Genomic DNA, 23,139 nt, shown 5'->3' with positions numbered 1-23,139 from the left:
CCTCTGTGGAGACTGGCATTCCTATAGAGCTACTGGGCATTCCCAAAATATTATATGTTGTAGTTCGTGTTGGGAGCTCCTGAAAAACCGGGCTCAATCTTATCCGTTGCTCTAATCCTCAGCACCTAGCACCATATACTCAGTGCTTCTGAGTTATTCATTTGATGTTTGAGGAACAGTGAATTATCTTGGGTAGGTCTTCCTTAGAATATTAGTCGCTTGTAATAATACAAAAAATAGTGGTTCCTTCTACGTATTGATGATGTTGACCTGTTGTGCTCTGCTTAGATTTTCTTCTGATTATAAAATCAGTATTTGCTCATTATAGAAAACATGTACATAAATATAAAAGTAATAAAAATCATCTGTGATCTTTTCTCCCTTTGTCATTGCCAAGATTTTAATTTTTCTAATTTTTCCATATGCATATATATTTTTGTTTTATTTTTTTTAAGATTTATTTATTTATGTTAGAACATGTGTGTCTGAGCAGGGGAGGGGCAGAGGAGGGAGAGGAAGAGAATCTCAAGCAAGTCTCAAGACTTAGCAGGAAGTCTTTTCTGCTAAGCACAGAATCACATGGGGTCAATCTCATGATTGTGACCTGAGCCAAAATCAAGAATAGGATGCTTAACCAACTGAGCCACCCAGACACCCCATATTTTTGTTTTATAAATTTGAGATGAAACCATATATATAAATGAGTATATATATATGAATCCTATATATATATTGAATCCTTTTATGCCATATATATGGACATTTACTATATACTAATAAATATCCTTGGAAATAAATTCTAATGGTTACAAAATACAAATATACAATAAATAACATAACCAAAACCCTTTTATTGGACTATCGATTATTTCCTTCTTCCTTTTTTCCTACTGTTTCAGATCAGATACATATACAAATCCTTTAATACAGAGGTAAGAATAGATTTTTAAAGGAGAGTTTTTTATTTTTGATGAATATCAGAGAAGAATGATTGGGATATTTTAGGAGGTCTAAGAGGGTGGCAAAAAATAACTTTGAAACTGCTCCTATAGATATAAAAAGTGCAGATGACGTTCTTAGAAACCATTTCTTCTATCCAAGTATTTTTAACTATGTGAAATGTTAATATAGTAGAATTTATGTAACATTATAATGTAAATGTATAATACAATGTAAATAGTATATTTAATTATTCAAAATCTTAATATAGATATTGATATTTTTAGGCTCTTGTTATATTTGTTAAATTGTTTTCTAGAAGATTATATACATCTATTGTCCTGTCAGCAGGGTATCTTAATATCCTAATCCCTGTGTCTTCCTATGCATTGAATATTTTTTTCTAATCTTTGCCATTTTGATTGGCTTAAAATGCATTTCACTATTATTTTGTGTTTCTTTGCTTATTGGTGAGACTAATATATTCATAAATTTATTGATAGCTTGTATTTTTCTTCTTTAAATTATCTATGAGTATCCCTTGCCTACTTTTTTATTGGTACTTTAATGATTTTCTAATTGATGTATAGGAACTTATTACATAGTAAAGATTTAAATTCTTTGATTGTCACCTGATTCAAATTGATTTTTTGAAGCTATTGATATGGTTTTTATTGATTCATTATCTCCTTTTTCATTTCTTCTTAAGAGCTTATTTATTTCTCATTTTTGAAGAGAGCTAGCTATCCCTGGAGTATAGTTAAAAGACTGTAAAATAGCAAAATCGACTAATTTATGCTCCTGCAGCCCTATCGAAGTGCTCTAAAAAACTGAGTTCTTTAGCTTAGTTTACACAGACTTTGGAACATAAGCCTCATGGTTTGCAGACTGGTGGGTGACTTGCTCTTTGAAATGGAACTTAGGAAGTTAAGAATCCAGTCAAACTGGACGTAGACTGGGCTGAGTATATGGATTGGTCCTTCTGCTGTGTCACGTCAGAGTATGTGTACTTCATGACTTTTCTTCACAGAGATGATTTAGGAGTGGGAGGAAGAGAGGTAGAGAGAGCCACAGACTGGGATTAATGTATAGAATGGATTAGCAGTTAATATTTAGTTGTGGAACCACTCTAACTGGATTTAAATTTAAAGCGCATATGGGTATATCATAGGATTTTAAATTGCTTTCGGAATTATTGGGAAAGCTCATAATGCAGACTTGCTCATAACTTGGGCTTTTCAGGAATGAATTTGAGAACCATTCTGTAGAACTAGGCTACCAAGATTGCTATTGCTTTTCTTAGATTAAACAATGGCTTTTATCAGAGAGTTGCTGTAGAAAAGCCAGACATCGCACCATTGTGCTTTCCTCTGAATTAGTAGAAGGAGTAGAAAGAAGCTTTTAACCTAATTGTGCCTGCCAGATCTTGTTCCAGTACATAAAACTGGTGACACTTAGCTTCCTTCCAGAACCCTAGCTGAGGAAGAAATTTAGTTTTTATGTTTTTAATCTTTATATACAGAAGAGCACATTAAAAAAAATAGATTTTATTTATTCATGAGAGACACAGAGAGAGACACAGAGACACAGGCAGAGAGAGAAGCAGGCTTCATGCAGGGAGCCCGATATGGGACTCGAGAGATCACACCCTGAGCCAAAGGCAGACGCTCAACCGCTGAGCCACCCCAGGCGACCCAAGAAATCACATTTAAAGGAAGTTGGAATGGATGTTGAAAGCCAGTTGTCCATACCTAACACAATGCTCATTTCATTATGCCTCTTTGATAACAACGTGTTAGGAAGTATTTTTGCATAAATAAATAAGTAAAAAAAAAAAAAAGGTAGCCATTGGTTATATAGTACATGTAACACCACCAAGAGTAGTTTGGTCCTTTGTAGCAAATGAATTATAATGGCTTTAAATGGACTAAAAAGAATATAAGGAGAGTAATCATGAGATGAAGTAGGGGGCATCATTTCATGGGACATCCTGATGGGTTGAAGAGAAATGTTCTAGGTGATTGTCAGGTTTGCCATATAAATTAAAACGGGTTCTCTCCTTCATCTTTTCTGCTGTGTCCTTTTGGATGCTTCTCTTTCCTAGGCCTCATCTTAAATGTTGGTGTTTCCAAAGTTTCCGCCTATAAACGTTTTCCTTAAGTGTTATAATCCAGTCCATGGCTTTAGGTGCCGCCTATATACTTATGACTTTTAATTGTATGTATGTGTGCCTGACTTGCATCTGCAGTTCCAAGAACCCCTGAGTGTTCTACAAGTCCCACACACTCATCATCATCTTATCTCCCTTTGTTTCTCATCTTCGTTAATGATGTTATCATATACCCAGGCACCCATGCTTGGAGCCTCAAATCCAATGTCTGAGATGGTAATTTGCTTTCATGTTTTATTCTCTGCCTGGAAAGACCATATTTAAGGATTCAGCTCAAATGTCTCTTCTATGGAGACTTTTTCTGTGCTTGCTCATCCCCAAACAAGTATTGACCTCTTCCTCCCTTCTGCTTTTCCTGTACCCTATATAAGCTTATATCAGAAGCATTTCTCTACCAGATAATAAGCCTCTTGGATTTAGAGATCTCAGTTTCAGGAGTTCTCAATGGGGAGCAGTTTTTCTTCCCAGGGGAGATTTGGCAATGTATGAACACATTTTTGGTAGTTGTGACTGAGACAGGATCCTGCCTGCCTTCAGTGCGTAGAGGCTAGGAATAGTGCTAAACATCCCATAATGGACAGAACAGGCATCTTTTTTCCCCTCAACAAACACGTATCCATTCCAAAACTCCAATTTTGTTGAAGTTGGGGAACTTTGCCCTACTCCTTAGCACGATGTCTCATGCACGGAAAAGCTTCAAGAAACATTCGTTGAATGAGTTCTTCCCATTTGTCTTGCTACAACATTCAGCTGGTCACCAAGCCTTAAATGACACCCATGACTCTTTTTTTTTCCATCTTCACTGTAGCATCGGAATTCAGGACCTAAGAGCTCCTGACTAGTGTTAAAATCATCTCCTAATTGATCCTCCTGACCCCAGTTTCATTTTGATCCATTTCAATACCGCTGCTTCAATTGTCTTTGTAAAATATGGATCGCATTGTGCTGCTCCCCTGCTTAAAATCTTTTCATTGTTTGCAATATAGTTCGAACTCTTACAACCTTCTAAAAAGTGGCCCCAGGCTGTTTATAGGCTTATGTCTAGTTCCTCCCTAGCCACACACCTTATGCTTCAGCTACATGGGCCTAACCGCTCTTGCCTTGACAGGTTCATACCTCTTTGCCTTAAACTCTGCTTCCTGGACCTTCACCCTAACCTTGATCTTAACCCAACCCAACCCAACCCAACCCTTCTCTGCTTGGAGAATTCCTACTCATTTGTAAAGATTCATTTAAAATGGATCTTTAAGTTTTCCTTGAATCCAAACCTAGTAAGCTTAATTGTTCTTTCCTCTCTATTCTCTTAGCACTTCGCCTATATTATGCAATGATCACAATTTATTGAAGTCAATTGTTCATGTGGTCCTCTCTGCTGAGAAACTGACCTCCTCCAGAGTCAAAGCCACATCTTACCTTGGTGCCTCCTTTAGCACTAGGCTCGGTGCCTGGTATGTAATAGATGCATATTAAATACCCATTGAGATAAGTCAATCGGAGTAGGGCAAACATTATATGGTCTCATTCATTTGGGGAATATAAATAATATTGAAAGGGAATACAGGGGAAGGGAGAAGAAATGGGTAGGATATATCAGAAAGGGAGACAGAACATGGAAGACTCTTAACTCTGGGAAACTAACTAGGGGTGGTGGAAGGGGAGGAGGGCGGGAGGTGGGGGTGACTGGTTGGTGGGCACTGAGGGGGGCACTTGACGGGATGAACACTGGGTGTTATGCTAAATGTTGGCAAATTGAACACAAATAAAAAATAAGTTTATTATTAAAAAATAAAATAAAAATAAAAAATACCCATTGATCTGATAAATAGATTGTGATAAATATCACACGTTTAAAAGCAATATTTAAAAAACTTCTTCACACTCAAACAAGTTTTCTTTAGCCCTGTGTGATTTCTGTATGTCTTTTATGTCTCTGTCATATCCAAATAGCAATAAGCTTTGGCATGAATGTAAAGTAGAGGCACACAGCAAAGAGAAGGGCAAATGAACATCAATCTCATCATGATTAGATTGTTTGCCACAGTCTATTCTTTCTGAAAATTTAAAGAGCATGGATTGGAAAGTCTAGAAAGGTGCAGCTTAAGCATATTGCAAACTCTTATTGTATTCATCTCATAGGAACTTAAAATAGCCTTCCTGCATGCTCTTAACACATCTACCAAAGGAAGACATTCTGCAGCCAATAATTTCGATCCATTTCTTAGTGAAGTGCTAACGAATTTGCGCACAAGGCCCCATCATCAGATAATTAGTTATTTGCTCTATTTGCTCCTGTCCTGTTCTCCTCCTTTAGTTTCATCAGGGAAATAGCATTTTCAGGTTTTTTTTTTTTTCAGGGCTTAATCTGTCTGATATCTAATCACAGTGTGAGCAAAAGTATTCTAGAGAGCCCGTATCTACAGGTGATTCTTGGAATTTGCAGGTATGGGATCAGCTGAAGGATCCACTGCCAAAGGGTCAGAGGTTACAAATTTTCTCTTTGCATCAAGGCAGGAGTAGGAATGTGGGGGAAGAGGCACAGAGACTCACATTTATTGCATGCTTTTTATACACTAATCATTGTGCAGATTCTTTTACTTACGTTGTCTTTGGGCTAGGTATTGTTCACATGTGACAGATGACAGGCTCTGGGAAGCTTAGCACTTTGTTCAAGGTCACATAGCTAATATTTGATAGAACCTTGTCCCAAGTCTTGCCTTCCCAAGAGACTTTCCTGTTCACCTTGCCTCATGGTGACTATTTCTGCTCACATCCCAGGTGCTTCTATTACCCTCTTGACTGTTTCCTTGAGAATGGGGCTTCCACATCTATTTCTCCTATGTGCCTTCAGACTCTCATACAAACCCAGCTTAGGAAGCACAAACCATAAAACAAAAACATTACTGAATTTGATTGTGTCAGAATTAAGGATTTCTACAGTGAAGGATACCATGACGAAAGCTGTTAGAGGGCAAAATGGGAGAAGATCTTAACACTGTCTAAAATTGTTATGAGATCAATACATGCGCTACAAACTATCAGAAATCAAAAATAAAAAAGCAGTAATCCTAATAGAAAAATAGGCAAAGGTTTTAAATAAACAATTTAAAGAAGAGGAACCCTAACAGCTAATGTGGGTATAGAGAGAGCTCAGCTAATTAGTAATCAGAACAATGTAAATTTTAAAAATAATCAGAAATTTTTACAGCAGAGATGTAAAAGGTGTCGGTGGGTTTGTGAGGGCATAGGAGCCCTCATGCCCTGCTTGGTAGGCAGGGAGCATAGTGCCACCATTTTGGAGAACATACTAGTAGTATTTAGCCAACTTAAATATATTTTTATACTCAATGACCCAGTAATTCACTTCCTTGGTATATCTTCCAAAGAAATTTTCACCGAGTTACCTAAGGGTACATACACAAAAATAATTATTATAGCCTTATTTGTGGGGGTAGGGTCCTTCTGGAGGTTCCTTACTAGGAGAGTAGACATGTTAGATGTGGTGGATGCCTCCCAGGGAATGTTTTGCGGAAGTTAGAGTCAACAGACTAATACATGAGTAGCAACACGGATGGATCTTACATACATAAAGCTGAGTAAAAATAGTAAAAAATAGAATGAAGTGCATAATACATTTACATACATATAAATACAATTTTGCATGCACCCAAGTTGTCCACTTAGGACATGGGGCAGAGGTGAGAATGAAGAATGGAGTTAAGTGAGAATAAGTTTTAAAAGCAAGCAAATAGGGGATCCCTGGGTGGTGCAGTGGTTTAGCGCCTGCCTTTGGCCCAGGGCGTGATCCTGGAGACCCGGGATGGAGTCCCATGTCAGGCTCCTGGTAAGGAGCCTGCTTCTCCCTCTGCCTGTGTCTCTGCCTTTCTCTCTCTCTGTGACTATCATAAAAAAAAAAAAAAAAAAAAGCAAGCAAATAAAAAAGATTTGCCTTGAATAGGCCAGTGATGATGGTATATTCTGAATTAAGGAGGGTAATTAACCTGGCCTCTGCGTTTGATATTAAAAACAAAAATCCACTTGGTACTTGAGGCATGAAATGAAGGTAGGTATTTGGGTAATTTGTCATGTTTTTCTAAAAGAAAAGGAAGTTGTTTCTCTTTTACTTTTTAAGCATTATGTGGTTCCTTCTTCACTCATAATCTTATGACATTCATTCAGATTTATGCTTATACAATGTGAAATCTTGACTTATTACTTACGTGTTTATAGTTTTCATATAATATTTATCTCTGCCATTGTTGTCTTCTTAGCTTCAAAGCCTCTGGAGGCAGGAATGAGGTCTCTTTCATATGCTTTGTAGGGACTTTAGTATAGTCAGACCTTTAGATCGCGTTAGTGATATTCCCAATGTTTAATGTCATGAAAAATCTTTTGGGAAGAGGTTTTCTTTGAGATTCTAAACATATGGATGATGTGCTCTGTAGACTTCCTGCTAAAGTAATGCGGGTTGATAGTACCCAGGTTTCCTGTCTAATAGACGTCCTCCCCCAGCTCACATTTCATCCTTTCCTTTTCTTTAGCAAGTCTCCCTGGTTCCTTTTTCCTAAAAGAAAAGATCACTGGCTAATAAAAACAGGTTTTTGATACCTGATGTGCTGGTGAATTTAAGAAATGTGTTCAGTGATCAGAAGGTCATAATTAGCATTGTGTAGAACTAGAAGATTTAGGTATTTCTTCTCAATAGTTGGGATTCTCTCTGTCTCTCCTTTTTCTCTTTCTCTTTGTGTCTCTGTTTATTTATTCTGCTTGTCTCTCTGTCTTTTTCTCTGTACTTCTCTCTACCCACCATCTCTGCTTTTCTTTCTGTTCCTTTATCTCACTCTCCTCTGTCTTTTTCTTTGGTTTAGACTCTCTGTTTTTGTCTCTTTTTGTTTTCTTTCTGCCAGTTTCTGGTTCATAGCTTCACCAACAGGGTGGTCCAGGGCTGATGTATTTGCAGTTGTGTCAAATTATTGCTCTAGATTTAATTGGAATTTCTATCTTTTTCTTAGTCTGTAAAAATCCTCTTTGACAGCCCCGCTGTATTCTTAGAATTACAGTCCCTGAAGTAAGCTGGTGAGTACATATTTTGTACTCATAGCAGTAAAGAAAAATTTTGTGATGAATTTCACAGTGAAGATTGTTTCCTAAGAATCAGTGCCATTTTGATGGCTATTGGGAAAATGCAATAATATCAATGAACGGAAGGTACTTGGATTTCTCCAGGGGAGCTCAGTAGGCCAAAGCCTTATGGGACTCCTTACATTCTTCGTTTCCTTTGTCTTGAAAGACTGAATGGGAAATTTCCAGGAAGTTTCAGAGATTCATATCATTAAATTGAAACTCTCTGGGATCCCTGGGTGGTGCAGCGGTTTAGCACCTGCCTTTGGCCCAGGGTGCGATCCTGGAGACCCGGGATTGAATCCCATGCCGGGCTCCCAGTGCATGGAGCCTGCTTCTCCTTCTGCCTATGTCTCTGCCTCTCTCTCTCTCTCTGTGTGTGACTATCATTAATAAATAAAAATTAAAAAAAAAAGAAACTCTCTGAGGAAAACATTAAGAACATTTTTCTTCTTTAGAAATAGATGGCATAGAGGTTTTGGATCAACTACTGGTAAATGCATTAGATGCTCAAGGCCTGAACGACAAAGTGTATGATCAGTAAACCACTGGGGCCCATATGAAGGAAATTTTTCTGAAGGAAATTGAGGGTGAAATTGTCAAAATTGGTTAAATTGTACTTAATCCTTGTCAGTTGCTATTGGGCTTAAGAATTGTCAGATTAGGGGCAGCCCCAGTGGCTCAGTGGTTTAAGTGCTGCCTTCAATCCAGGGTGTGATCGAGTCCGGGGATCGAGTCCCACGTCAGGCTCCCTGCATGGAGCCTGCTTCTCCCTCTGCCTGTGTCTCTGCCTCTCTCTCCCTCTGTGTCTCTCATGAATAAATAAATAAAATCTTAAAAAAAAAAAAAAAAGAATTGTCAGGTTTTCTTTAGGACCACATCCTAGAGGAATTCTCCCAAGAAGACCTTGAGAAGTACATTTTGTTGCTGATCTTTACTTATTACAGATACCTGACAAGGTAATGTATATGGCATTTCTGAGAGGTGCATATAGATGACATATTGGAGGCAAGATGATGTCTGCAGTGGTGGAAGCCCTATCCTAGGCTTAGATTTATTGCCAGTGGGAACTATTGCGTACTTACAAGTAGGGGAATTTTTGAAGGACTGTTTTCCGGAACACATTCTTTTGGTTCTGTGACAAATGGATGGGAAAGGAGAAAGACCAGAGGGAATTCAGATATGGAGGGAGTAATAGTTTGGAGGAATAATGGCCTCATAAGCGGAGAACCAAATATTACTAAATAGAGATCAATTAATACATTTTGGATACAAGAGATGAGGAATGGGAGCAAAGATTACAAAGCTCTCAAGTCTGAGTCTTAGAAAAACCATAGTGATATCACAGAGAGAAAGGCTGGGAGGGACCTTGGCCGAAGACAGTAGATGATAGGGTTGGTTTGAATACACTGACTTTTGAGGTTGATTCCACAGAAAACAGTCATGGGCTCCACTGCAGCTCCCCGAATGCCACGAAGCAGTAACAATGGCTCAGAGTGATCACACCCACGTGGTGCTTCTGATTTTCTTCAGTTAAATTCTACAAACTGTTGAATCCTCCGTGGACGCTGCCACGACAGTGGTTCCTGTTTACTTCCCCGTCAGATCAGTGTACCGTGAGCCTGATTCAGACGCTGGATGCCCAGGATTTCCATGTCTCCAGCCCCTAGGGCAGCACTGGCCGCGTCGCTGGTCCGCCGCAGTTGGCTCCTATACTGGCATCACTGTGCCCCCAGCGCAGGGTTGGGTGGTGATGCTACACAGGTGGCGGCTGTAAGATGGGAGCGGGGAGAAGAGGGTTAGTCCTCTCCGGGGGCTGGACAAGCCTTCAGTGGGACGTGGCACTGAAGGATGAAGGATTCACCAAGGCTGAGGAGGGAAAGAGGGTATGCTCAGGACAGGAAAGAAGACGAGCAAAGGCATGAGGATGTGAGAGTATAAGATGAGCTTGCCCAGGGACTGGAGGAGCAAGTTCATGGTGAGAAGACAGAACAGGATGGTGAGGGGCCTGGGAAGCTATAAAGGTGGACTATAAAAACCTTGCTGAGGCCACCACGTAGAGGGGTTACATGGCAACCTCAGTTGGTATCTCTTGGGAAGCACAGACAACCAGGGGTGAAGACTTTTGAATTTTAATCTTTGCTACTAACTACTGTGGCCAGATCAAAGTCATAAAAGTCCTCTGGGGTCAGTTTCTACGGCACTTATAAATATTATTATCAGCACAATTTGCATTTGGTCGGACTTCTACGTTTTTTTGAGTAAGATACCTGATATCTAGATTTTTGGTTTTTAAAAATCGAATAAACCAAATAACCGTTCATACGCCCTCGGTCGAATGGGGTCGATGAAGTGATTGCCAGCCTCGACTTCACAGGGACTGCTGGCCTCGCCGCCTACCAACAGTCCTCCCCTCCTTTTGCTGCCGTTCCCCAGGCTCCCCTGCCAGTCTTATGGGATCCAAATGGCTTTAAAGCTGGGGCAGCTTTTAGCGACAGAGCTGATGTGCAAGAGTGCGTTTTTGTTTTTTTAGAACTCAGACTGCCGCATTGTACTGCTCCTGAGCCTTACTCTCCACGTGCATTTTCTCTACCTAACTTGGGGGAAATCACCACAAAACATTCAGTGCTTTGTTTTCTGAGAAGCCTCTTGGTTCTCTCTGTTCAAGGAACAAGACATTTGCCCTCTGGCTGCATTCGTGCATCCGTCCCTTCTTGAAGAGTATTTATTAAGCACTCCTCTGTGGGAGCTGAGTAACACACCTGGTCTGAACAAAACCACATAGCTAATGATGTACAAGCAGGAAGTCGAAGTTTCACATAGTGTCTTAAAATAGTATTTTCCTGATTAGGAAATGCTTTTATTGTCACATGTAAAAATTTGAAAAATAAAGAAAAGCACAAGTAGGAAAATAAGATGAAATTCACATAAAATTCTGTTGCCCCAAAGTAAAAACTATGGAACATTTTGGCCTATATGCAAATGCTACTTCTTTCTGTGCATTTGAATATTTATATACATTTACAGTGTGTTGTGAACATTCTTCCTCTTTTTGTTTTATTTATATATTTTCCTTTTTTAATTTAAATTCAATTTGCCAACATATAGTATAACATGCAGTCCTCACTCCAAGTGCCCCCCTCAGTTCCTGTCACCTAGTCACCCCATTCCCGCCACCTCCCCTTCCGCAATCCTGTGTTTGTTTCCCAGAGTTAGGAGTCTCTCATGGTTTTCTTGCTCTCTATTTTTTCCCACCTAGTTCCCCTCCTTCCCCTATAATCTCTTTCACTATTTTTGTATTTCCCAAATGAATGAGACCATATAATGTTTGTCCTTCTCCGATTGACTTACGTCACTCAGCATCATACCCTCCAGTTCCATCCACATCGAAGCAAATGGTGGGTATTTGTCGTTTCTAATGGCTGAGGAATATTCCATTGTATACATAAACCACATCTTCTTATCCATCATCTTTCGATGGACGCCAAGGCTCCTTCCACAGTGTGGCTATTGTGGACATTGCTGCTAGAAACATCGGGGTGCAGGTGTCCCGGTGTTTCATTGCATCTGAATCTTTGGGGTAAATCCCCAGCAGTGCAATTGCTGGGTCATAGGGCAGGTCTATTCTTAACTCTTTGAGGAACCTCCACACAGTTTTCCAGAGTGGCTGCACCAGTTCACATTCCCACCAATAGTGCAAGAGGGTTCCCCTTTCTCCACATCCTCTCCAACATTTGTGGTTTCCTGCCTTGTTAATGTTCCCCATTCTCACTGGTGTGAGGTGGGATCTCATTGTGGTTTGGATTTGTATTTCCCTGATGGCCAGTGATGCGGAGCATTTTCTCATGTGCGTGCTGGCCACATCTATGTCTTCCTCTGTGAGATTCCTGTTCATGTCTTTGGCCCATTTCATGATAGGATTGTTGGTTTCTTTGGTGTTGAGTTTAAGAAGTTCTTTGTAGATCTTGAAAACTAGCCCTTTATCTGATAGGTCATTTGCAAATATCTTCTCCCATCTGTAGGTTGTCTTTTAGTTTTGTTGACTGTGTCCTGTGCTGTGCAGAAGCTTTTTATCTTAATGAAGTCCCAACATTTCATTTTTGCTTCTGTCTTGTCTCACATTTAGATGGAATCTTGTCTCACATTTAGATCTTTCATCCATTTTGAGTTTATCCTTGTGTCTGGTGTGAGAGAGTGGTGTAGTTTCATTCTTCTGCATGTGGCTGTCCAATTTTCCCAGCACCATTTATTGAAGAGACTGTCTTTTTTCCAGTGGATAGTCTTTCCTGCTTTGTCGAATATTAGTTGACCATAGAGTTGAGGGCCCATTTCTGGGTTCTCTATTCTGTTCCATTGATCTATGTGTCTGTTTTTGTGCCAGTACCACACTGTCTTGATGACCACAGCTTTGTAATACAGCTTGAAATCTGGCATTGTGATGCCCCCAGCTATGGTTTTCTTTTTTAATATTCCCCTGGCTATTCGGGGTCTTTTCTGGTTCCATACAAATATCAAGATTATTTGTTCCAACTCTGTGAAGAAAGTCCATGGTATTTTGGTAGGTTTTGAATTGAACATGATAAACTGCCCTGGGTAGCATAGACATTTTTACAATATTTATTATTATATTTGTTATTCCAATCCATGAGCATGGAATGTTTTTCCATCTTGTTACATCTTCCTCAGTTCCTTTCATGAGTGTTACATAGTTTTCTGAGTACAGATACTTTATCTCTTTGATTATGTTTATTCCTAGGTATCTTATGGTTTTGGGTGCACCTCCTCTTTTTCTTTTGAAGGTTTGTTTGTTTGTTTGTTTGTTTATGACATGGAGAGAGAGAGAGAGAGAATGTGAGTGGAGAAAGGAGCAGGGGTGGGGGGAGACAGAGAGAGAGAGAGAGAGAGAGAGAATCCACAAGTGACTCCTTGCTGAGCACAGAGCCTGACACTGGGCTCCATGTCACGACCCTGAGATCATGACCTTAGCAGAAACCAAGAGTTGGTCACTGAACCAACTGAGCCACCCAGGTACCTCTCTCTCTTTTTTTTAAATGAGAATATAGTGCGGTTGTTTAGAACCTGGCTTTGAGCATGAATCCTGGTTTAATCCATAATTGGCAAATGTGACCTTTATCAAATTATTTAATATTTGAAAGGCCCTGTTCTGTTTTCTGCAAAAATGGAGATTGTAATAGTGTTTACCTTATAGGGTTAAAGTCAGGGCAAAATGAGGTAATACAGTTAAAGCATTCACTGCCTGGCACATAGCATTTTATTGTATGAGTCCTTCATTATTGGATATTCTTGTTATTTCTAGTTTTTTTTTTTCCTGTATGTAATGTTGCTAAGCTACACGATATAGTCGGTATCATCACTTTGGGTACCATTCAGTTATTGATTTGTGTGTCTCGTGCAATTACAAAAAGAATTGCTGAGACAGACTCACTCATTGTAGGTTGTCCCACATGGAAGTTTTTCCATTGATTTCTGAAACTTGGGACATCACTCAGATGTTCTCCTTATGCCCTCATATAGATTTAGTTATACTAAATGACCTTGCTTGGTTGCCATAGGAATTTGCTCTGTGCGATAACACTCCCTCATTTGCCCTCCACAAGAGGACATGGTTGGAATGAAATCCGGCTGGATGGGGCTGGTAACAGAGCTGTATGTGACCTTCTGGGTGGGTCCAGAGGCTGGCTGGATCCTAGTCACCTCTGGCCAAGAGGTCAACCACAGCATTTTATGTGCATGGCCACTAGAGCCCTTTGAAACTGGGTGCTGATGTATGGGGATGGAACCACGTTGGGATTTAGGGTGGAGAGTCAGATATCCCTAGCACAAGGTGGGACGGATGAGGGGATGAGGCTAGCACAGCTTTAGATGAACTTGCTGCTGTTTTAGTGAAGATATTGACTTAGCAGGGTGTCTTTTTGTGCCCTGGTGATAACTTACATTCCTACCCCACTTATATATTTATTGAAACTATAATAACAATGAGCTAATATTCAAATTCAACAAAACTTGAAAAGTTGGACTTCAGCAAAATGCTATGGAGCTGCAGAAACTCTGAGCACTAGAGGGGTATGAGTTGCCACTCCAGCCACTTTAGAGTGCTCCTGTGTAAGTGAGCGTGTCTAGGCACACACCATGCGGAGACGCTCACACAGTGCTTAAGGAGACGTTCACGAGCATGCTCATTGGTTTTTGTAATAATAAGTTATTATTATGGGAGAATGGGTAAATAAACTGAAGCAGGTTTGTACAAGGCAATACCAGGAAGCAGTTAAAATGGATGAGTTAGGGCAGCCTGGATGGCTCAGCAGTTTAGCGCTGCCTTCAGCCCAAGGTGTCATCCTGGAGACCCGGGATCTGGTCCCATGTCAGGCTCCCTGTGTGGAGCCTGCTTCTCCCTCCTCCTGTGTCTCTGCCTCTCTCTGTCTCTGTGTCTCTCATGAATAAATAAATAAATAAAATCTTTAAAAAGATAAAATACAACGGAATATTATTCAGTCATAAGAAGGAACAAAGTTCTATTTAATGCTACAACATGGATGAACCTTGAAAACACTATGCTAAGTGAAATGAGCCAGATACAGTAGGACACATATTGTATGATTCCATTTAAATTAGGTACCTAGAATAGGCAAATTCTTAGTGACAGAAAATAGATTAGAGGTTATCAGGGTCTATAGAGATAGGGGAACAGGAGTTATAGCTTAATAGTTACAGAGTTTCCATTTAGGGTGATAAAGCTTGGCAATATGTAGTGGTGATGGTTGCACACCTGAAAATAATTAATGTCACTGAATTACACAGTTAAAATTGCAATTTTTAAAATATTTTTTATTTTTATATATTACTAAAATTAATAATAATATATAGCAAAAAAACTGAGTTTTATACTTTAAGTGCATTATATGGTATATGGCTTATATCTCAATAAAGCTGTTGGAAACACTGGTTGGCTATACTTCAAAAAAATAAAAAATAAAAAAATAAAAAAATAAAATGGATGAGTAGAGTTACATGCATCAGCCTGAATTACTTTAACAAAAAACACTGAATTTAGAAAAGTGAGTTGAAACATAGGTACTCATACAATTTATATGAAGTCAAAGAACACACAAGTAATGCCATGTTCATACATCTGTATGCACTGAAGGTACAAGCATGCATAGTCTGAACCCCAGGTAATAAGCGTTATCTCTCGAGAGAAGGAGCCTGGGATGGGGAAGAAAAGGCATTGCACTATGGATGCTTATCTAAAGAAAATAAGAACTGAAGCAAAGATGACAAAACATTAAGATGTAAGGAGGGTGAAGTATGTCTGTATTATCTTTTTTATTATATAATTAAAATTACATAATTAATGATCACATATTCATGATTTATTAAAGTGGGGAGAAGAGGACAAAGGGAGTTAATATATGACCACAATGAAGAGAAAGCCTAGCAATGCAAGGAAAGTAAGTATTTATTGTAGCACTGACGCCCGGTCCCGGGAAAACCATGCTAAATGCTTGCCGTGGGTCCTTCCCATGGTGGTCTGTGGTAGAGACCTTCCTTTCCTACCTGTACAGTTAATGCTCTTTGCTCTTCTTTTTAAAAGAAGATTGTATTTATTTATTTGAGAGAAAACGAGGGAGCCTGAGCAGGGGAGAGGGAGAAGCAGACTCCACGCTAAGTAGGGAGCTTGATGTGGGACTCGATCCCAGGACCCTGAGCAGAATCACATGGCCTGGGCCGAAGGCAGACACGTCACTTACAGAGCCACCCAGACGCCTCTTTTTGCTCTTTTCACCAACTATGTGTATCTTGGAGATCACTTATCCAATAGCTTCTGGCAATTTTGTCTCAAGAAACCTCTGCCTTGTGAAGATAAGCACAACTGTAGCTTCTTCAACACTCAATTTTGGAATCACTGATCCCAGATACATGGGATGAGCGTTAGATACTAACTTGTAAAGACAGATTGTGTTCAGACCCAGATCAACCTTGGAAACAGTGTGTTTATATTCAGATTTGAAAAGCTCTTTTCCCATTTCAGGTTGTCAAACAGTTGAATATATTAATCTTGGGACCAGGGACAATGTCAGGGTGAACGTCTGTGAGCGATTCTCACCCTTAAAAGAAAAATGCACTTTTCATGGCCTTGGGCAAAGCAGGGATTCGGTGCTGTTGCTACTTTTACAAGCCACTCTGTGGAGACCGTGACTGCATCTTGGGGTTGCTGTTGAATCCAGATAATGTTAATTTTGTCCTCATTTGTATGCTATTCAGTTTTATCAAACCAAACATTTGTTAGTGATTTTTAGGAAGGCTGGTAAGATTGTGACTATTATTTATGAAAATGGGGGAAAGCTCCTTTTAAATTACCTGAATCTTTCTTTGAGCCAACGAAAGAAAAATAAAATTCATGAAGCAGTGAAGGGGGGCTTGATGGTTGAGCTACAGCCACCAGGTGTCTGGCCTGGCTCTGACAGAGGTTGTTGTGGGATCACAATGAGCCTGGATACACAGAGCGTGGAAAGTCCCTGATCCCTGTCATCACAGAATTTGGCTTATAGCCCACTCCCCTCAAAGATGGATGCTTCTGGCATTTCTGCTGTTGTTTTCTATTCTTGTTCCTCCACTGGGAGAGAAATCCAATGGATTTTTGCTAGTATTTTCTAGAGCTGAATTTGGGAACATCACAGGACAAATTCCTCATGCAGGGTCTATGGGAAGAAAGGAACCTTCTTTATCAGTCCAATTAATAGTTCAAATATCCTCTACACCCACCTGTGTTCTCCTTCGTGGTGCTTATAAGACCTGGAAAGGACAGGAGTTTAGAAGTGCTAGCTGGAAGTCCTTTGTCCGTAAGCTTCTCCAGGGCCTCATGGTGGAGTTCACATAACGGTGTTAATGATGCCAAATTCATGAACTGGGTGGGACAGTTGAGAAGGGCTTTGGGTTGTGTGACCAAAAGAATCTTTACGAGAATGAACAATTATTGCCCCACAGTTTCAATTTGTTTAAAAAGCAGTTTCCTATCAAGTCAAATGCGTACTTACTATAAAACCCAGCAATTCCACTCTTAGATATTTACCCAAGAGAAATGAAAACATATGCCACACAAAGGCTTGTATGTGAATATTCACGGTAGTTTTATTCATAATAGCTAATAATTAGCAGCAGCCCACATGCACATGTCCATCACCTGGTGGGCAAGTGAGCACAACATGGTGCATCCGTTACTGTGCATAGACACAACATGGCACATCCATGCAGGGGATCCTATTTAGCAATACAAAGGAATGGAGGATGGATGGACAGCACAACATGGATGACTCTTCAAAGCATTCTTTTTCTTTTTCTTTTCTTTCTCTTTCTTTCTTTCTTTCTTTCCTTTCTCTTTCTTTCTTTTCTTTCTTTCTTTCTTTCTTTCTTTCTTTCTTTCTTTCTTTCTTTCTTTCTTTCTTTCTTTCTTTCTTTCTTTCTTTCCTTTCTTTCTTCTTTCTTTCTTTCTTTCTCTCTCTTTTCTTTCGATTGTATTTATTTATTCATGAGAGACACAGAGACAGGCAGAGACACAGGCTGAGGGAGAAGCAGGCTCCATGCAGGGCACCCAGTGCGGGACTTGATCCTGGGACCCTGGGGTCATGCCCTGGGCCAACGGCAGATGCTCAACCACTGAGCCACCCAGGGGCCCCGCCAGAGCATTCTTCTGAGTAAAAGAAGATAGACAAAAACCATTGCATACCATATGATTCCATTTATATGAAGTTCTATGAAAAAGCAAAAGTTTAGTGACAGAAAGATTACTGGTGGCCAGGGCTCAGGGATGGGAGAAGGGATTGACTGCAAGAAGCCAGAGGGAACTTTCTCAAGTGATGGAAATTTCCTATAGCCTGATTGCAGTGGTGGTTACGTGACTAAATATATTTGTCAAAACTCACAGAATTGTGTAGTGACAATGGATTATTTTACTGTGAATAAATTGTACTTCAGTATAAAGCTGATTAAAAAATCGAAGTAGGTAAAAATAGTTGGTTTGTGAAAATGTAGAAGATGTAATGTTGAAAGAGAAAAGAGCAATCTTCTATTACAAATCAACATAAATCCCCTGTATAGTTTATATATTTTAGTTCTAGCTTTCGAGTAATGAATTTTTCAGCCTCACCTTTTGCAGTGAGTGAACCTTAGTCCCTGGTAACTCACACTTGCTAAGAAGTCCTCCTTACACATCGTGTGGTTTCTCTCTTTGCTGCTGCTCATTTATGCTGAATGCCTACCTGGAACAGCGTCCTCCCTGCCCCCCCACCCCGGGACTCCCACCTCCTCTCTCCCCCACCTAACTCCCACCTACCCTTGGAGATCCAGTTTGGAATTCACCTTCTTTAGGAGGCTCTCCTTGATTTCTCCTCACTCCTGCACATTAGGACATCTCTGGGCAGCCCCGTCTGTATTTACCAGGTTATGCCACAATTAGCTCTTTATGAATTCGTCTTACCATCTTTTAGAGATAAGGCACCGTATCCTACACACTTTCTATCCCAAGTGCCCACTCCATTGCTGATGGTCAGTGAGTGCTGAGAACATGTGAATGGGAGCACCTCATGGAACCGTGGCGAGGCAGAGTGAAATATTGGGGAGCACGGAAAGAAGAGAAACTAGTAGGGTCCCAACCTCTCAGTGGTTAGAGTGACTTTGGACAAGTGGTTGAATGTGTTGACCTTAGTTTTCCTGGGTAGACAGTGAGGGATAGAGTCTTGTGGGCTTGCTGGGAGACCTGAGTGAGAGGATGTGCGTGGAAGTGCTCTAAGAGTAACACACTTTGCACACGTGTATCATCGAAGGAGTGTCATTTCTCGGTCCAGGGTGTAGCGATGCAGACCAAGCCAAACAGGTAGAGTCTGTTCACCTTCACCTGTTGACTGCTGAGCCTCAGTATTACAGTGGAAGGTTTACCTGACTCCCTGGGCATCTAGTTAGGACCTCCTGTTTGTGAGAGGCGGCCATAGACTCCTCAGATCCATTCACTCCGGTGTTAATTTTGCGCCGAAGCAACTGCCAACCGGTCTGTAAAATTTTTGAAGATGTGGCTCCTGTCTTATTTCTCTTTGGGTCCTTTGAGTGCTCGATAGAAAGCATTGCACCCAGAAATGTTAAAATGACAAAAGAAATGGAGCTTAACCCACAAGTAAAGGGGAATGTTACTCAGTTTGGATTTAGACTACAACATAGCTGTTAAGTGCTGTATTGTCATTCCCTCTGCTCAAAATAAAGTTGTTTCTTGACTGTATCTGTCTGCTATTCCCCTGTAGCAGCCAGGGACACTTGGCCTCATACATGTCGGTAATAATAATAATAATAATAAAAATAATAATAATAGAAATGTTATCCAGTTTTTTTTTAAGAAGGCTACATTTCATTTTTTTTAAAGAAGGTTATCTTTCAAAATAAAATTGTAATTGAATCTCATTTTGAGAGTCTGCTCAAATAATTTATCACTGAAACTTTCCAAGTTTAAACTAATAAGATGTTCTAGATCTTTGAGGGTCTTTGAGTATCTTTGGAACTCTTTATGACTAAAGAATTTCACTGTATCTAAGATCAATTTTCCACAAATCTTAAAATCTGAACTATAGCTTATTATCAGTATGGTATTCTTTATAGCATTTTATAGACATTTTTATTTTAAAAAGTAATATTTTACCTTGATTATAGAAATAAGGGGACCGTGTCTTACTTTTAGGTAACAGAAAAAAAAGCACTAGGCCCTTGATTCACTGTAACTGGCTAGATTTATCATTATTTTTAATTTTTACTAACCTTATTAATTTTTCTTAAAACAAAATGGGATAAAATCTAATTAGCTGTATAAATTTTGAGGTGCATTAAGAATTCATCAAAATAATATTATGGTTAGTATGACTGTTTTCAGACACAGAATAAAAAGTAAATGAAATTGACAAGAAAATGTTAGATACTGAATTATTTTACTGGTATGTTACACAAATATTTAAATTTATGAGATATAATTATAGTAGAAAGCAAAAAGTCTATATTGTAGTCATTATTAATAACTGTGTTTCTACTCCAAGGTGATTTAAACCTATGTTCTAATTTTGGTAAACAATTTAAAATCATTTGCTGCCTTGTTGATTTAACCTTTCAAATATGTCAAGGGCCACTAACTTCTTGCAACATTTATAGATATTTATCCAAATGTGTTTTTGGTTAGGATGTGAAAATATTTGGGGAATAAATCCAATACTTGTGCTTATTTACTTTACATAAATCGCATTTCACCATGAGTGACGGTGTAAATGGGAGTAGGTAGAAAGAAAGAGGAACTTGAATATAAGCCAAATGTTTGTTTATGGGATTTATTTAGAAATCCATTAGTGACTGTGATAGTTGGAAGATTAACCCAATAACTCCTTTTCTTTGTGGATTTTTATTTTCATTTACCATTATATAGTCTTATGAGGCAATTCTCTTTGGAGTACCCAAAGAGAGATATTACATTTTTACCAAATGGATTCTTTTCAATATTCTACTATAGCAGTATTTGCATTTAAGAACACTACTTTATTTCAGTATAGATTTTTTTTTTTTTTACACAGGTATTTTTCTGTTTACACTCTACCCTCATCCCATTAAAGAAAAAAAAAAAAGCATCATAACCTCTCAGACTTTCATATGCTTTCAAGATGGTTTGGCATCTTTACTGGGTTATATGCCTTAGCAAAAATATTCCCCAGCCATTCATCTTTAATTACATTTAAATTTACATTAAAATTTAAAAGAATTAAAATCACTTTGAAAAGCGGCATGTCTATTCACTAAACAGCATGTATTAATTTATAACTGTTTATTGAAATAAATGTGGCTAGTCTATGTCTCTTGCCTCATGCATAATAAAGAACTTCTCTTTTTGAAAGTAATTGCTGTAAAATATTGCATGAGGGGTTGAAATGCTAGTGTGATTGGGAGGTAGTCTCGTTGCTCTTGGGCAGACTGTTCTGAACGTCTCAGGTGCAGCCATGAAACTGGGTCAGGGGGGTTGAGGTCAGGGAATGATAGGTGGTTAGGAGGGCTCCTTAGATAATGAAGTCCTTGAGAGCAGGAATGGGGTCTTGATCTTTTGTAAAATCCTAAGGGCCTGGGGCAGGTCCATTCACAGGGGAGGAAAGAACAGCGCTGCAGCCAGAACAGCCAAGACAACAAACAGATCCGAGCTTGATCTTAGAAAATACTGAGTCCCTCTCAAGGTTTTCTTCTCAAGCTGAGCTGGTATCTGCTACTTCTTCTCTTCATGAAAAAACGACACATTCATCTTAAAGAAAGCGAAACTTTTTGTCATTAAGCCTGGCAGTGATTTGGGCCCTCATTCAAGTGGAAGAGTTCTTCCTATGATTTCGGTCCTGTGGGGTGAGGTCAGAAGGAGGTGGTTATAACACAAGTTGTGATTCCGTTTTGTCCTTCTCCTACTCGTAAACCTCCACTGTTCCCCTCCTTTCCCATAGTGACAATAGGAGAAAGTCCAGATACTTCAGTGTAGGTGGCAGGTGGAGGCCTTCTAGAATTTGGCTCCAAACTACCCATAACTTTTACCATCTTCCAACATGAACCTCAGTGCGGCTCAGCCGTTCTCCTATTTGATCAAGAGATATTCTAGGCACTTCTGATGGAAAAGGAGAGAAAAAACTAAGACCGGAAGTGGGTGAGGCCTGGGGATTGCTGGCAGAGATGAGCATCCAAGCATCCAGGGGGACGCGGAGAGCAGTGGTGCTGCCCACACTGACAAGCTCTTCACGGTGCCTTTCCAAGGTAAGGGAACAACTGTGCGTGTCTAGGTGACTCTGTTCTGACCATGTGTTATTTCTTGATCCCGGTCTGTCGTTTTACTTACAGATCAGGACATATTCTGGGAATTGACGGATTAGATTCTGGAAGAAGGAATCCAACACAAAAGACAAGTAGGAATTAGGTGAGAAACTGAGGATGCCAGACTGTCACTCTGGTGTTCAGGGCTGGACTTGAGTCCTTGAGGAAATTACCAAGAGAAACAGGGCCTGGGGGTATGTGGTCAGAGTGGCGTCAGGAGGTGAGGGATGGATTAGGGGCGGTTAGGAAGATGGTGGCTCACACCGGCACCCAGGACCGTTGTCACCCCTGGCATCCAGGCAGCAGATCAACGCATCGTACCATTCCACCCTATAGGTGAGCGGCTTTTGATTCTGGCAGCTGGACAGGGCAGGTTCCTTCAGGATTGACATCCTCTTGCTCTAGATCCTACAGGCACTAAAGCAGGCCTCTCTATGATATTCGGGTAGCCATATATTGCATGTGATTAATGATATCATCGCTTCCAATTAATTTGTTGCTTCGGCCTAAAAAATGTCTTATATTTATTTTTTGCTCTCTTTAGGTCTCAAACAAGGTATCACATAGTTCTTGAAGGAGTAATACATTTTTGGTCGTTATTCTATTTACCACCTAAATCGAGGATGAGACCAGACAATAGACCTAAATTCATTTAAGTTGGCTTTAATTTTTTAATGGACATAAAATCAATCTGTTGGTTTCCTTAAGCTCTATTCCCCCACCCCACCCGACCCCACCCCCATCAGGGAAATACAAAACTACAGGGATTCTGTATTGCTTAGACTGTGGATGGTGAGTGCTGTGGAGGCAAATAAACACCTCGTTATTCTGATTATTTTGGAGACAACACATTTTTCACTAGAAAGACTAGAAGCTGGAAAGCCAAAGATTTTTCATGCAGAACTGTGAAGGAACTCTGCATGGATGCACACTCCAAGGGAGCTTTCATTCTAAGTTAAGAAATTTAGGCTACATGGAGGGGAGCAGTCAGTTCACTTTGTAAAATTAGTTATTAGGGCTATGTAAGGGTTGAT

At 39.8% G+C, this 23,139-nt stretch overlaps 1 protein-coding gene and 1 non-coding gene across 9 annotated transcripts in view; both read left to right on the top strand.

Annotated features, from left to right (window-relative positions):
- Nucleotides 1-23,139, top strand: part of CPQ (carboxypeptidase Q) — a 398,816-nt gene that overhangs the window by 85,634 nt on the left and 290,043 nt on the right. The window lies entirely within an intron of this gene.
- Nucleotides 19,433-19,563, top strand: LOC121499195. The gene has a single exon (XR_005990039.1). It is a non-coding gene; the product is annotated as a small nucleolar RNA SNORA63 (small nucleolar RNA).

Source organism: Vulpes lagopus, chromosome 9, assembly GCF_018345385.1.
Source record: "Vulpes lagopus strain Blue_001 chromosome 9, ASM1834538v1, whole genome shotgun sequence".
Lineage (NCBI taxonomy): Eukaryota > Metazoa > Chordata > Mammalia > Carnivora > Canidae > Vulpes > Vulpes lagopus.
The sequence above is the reverse complement of the archived record's forward strand: the minus strand, read 5'-3'. Positions and strand labels throughout refer to the sequence as shown.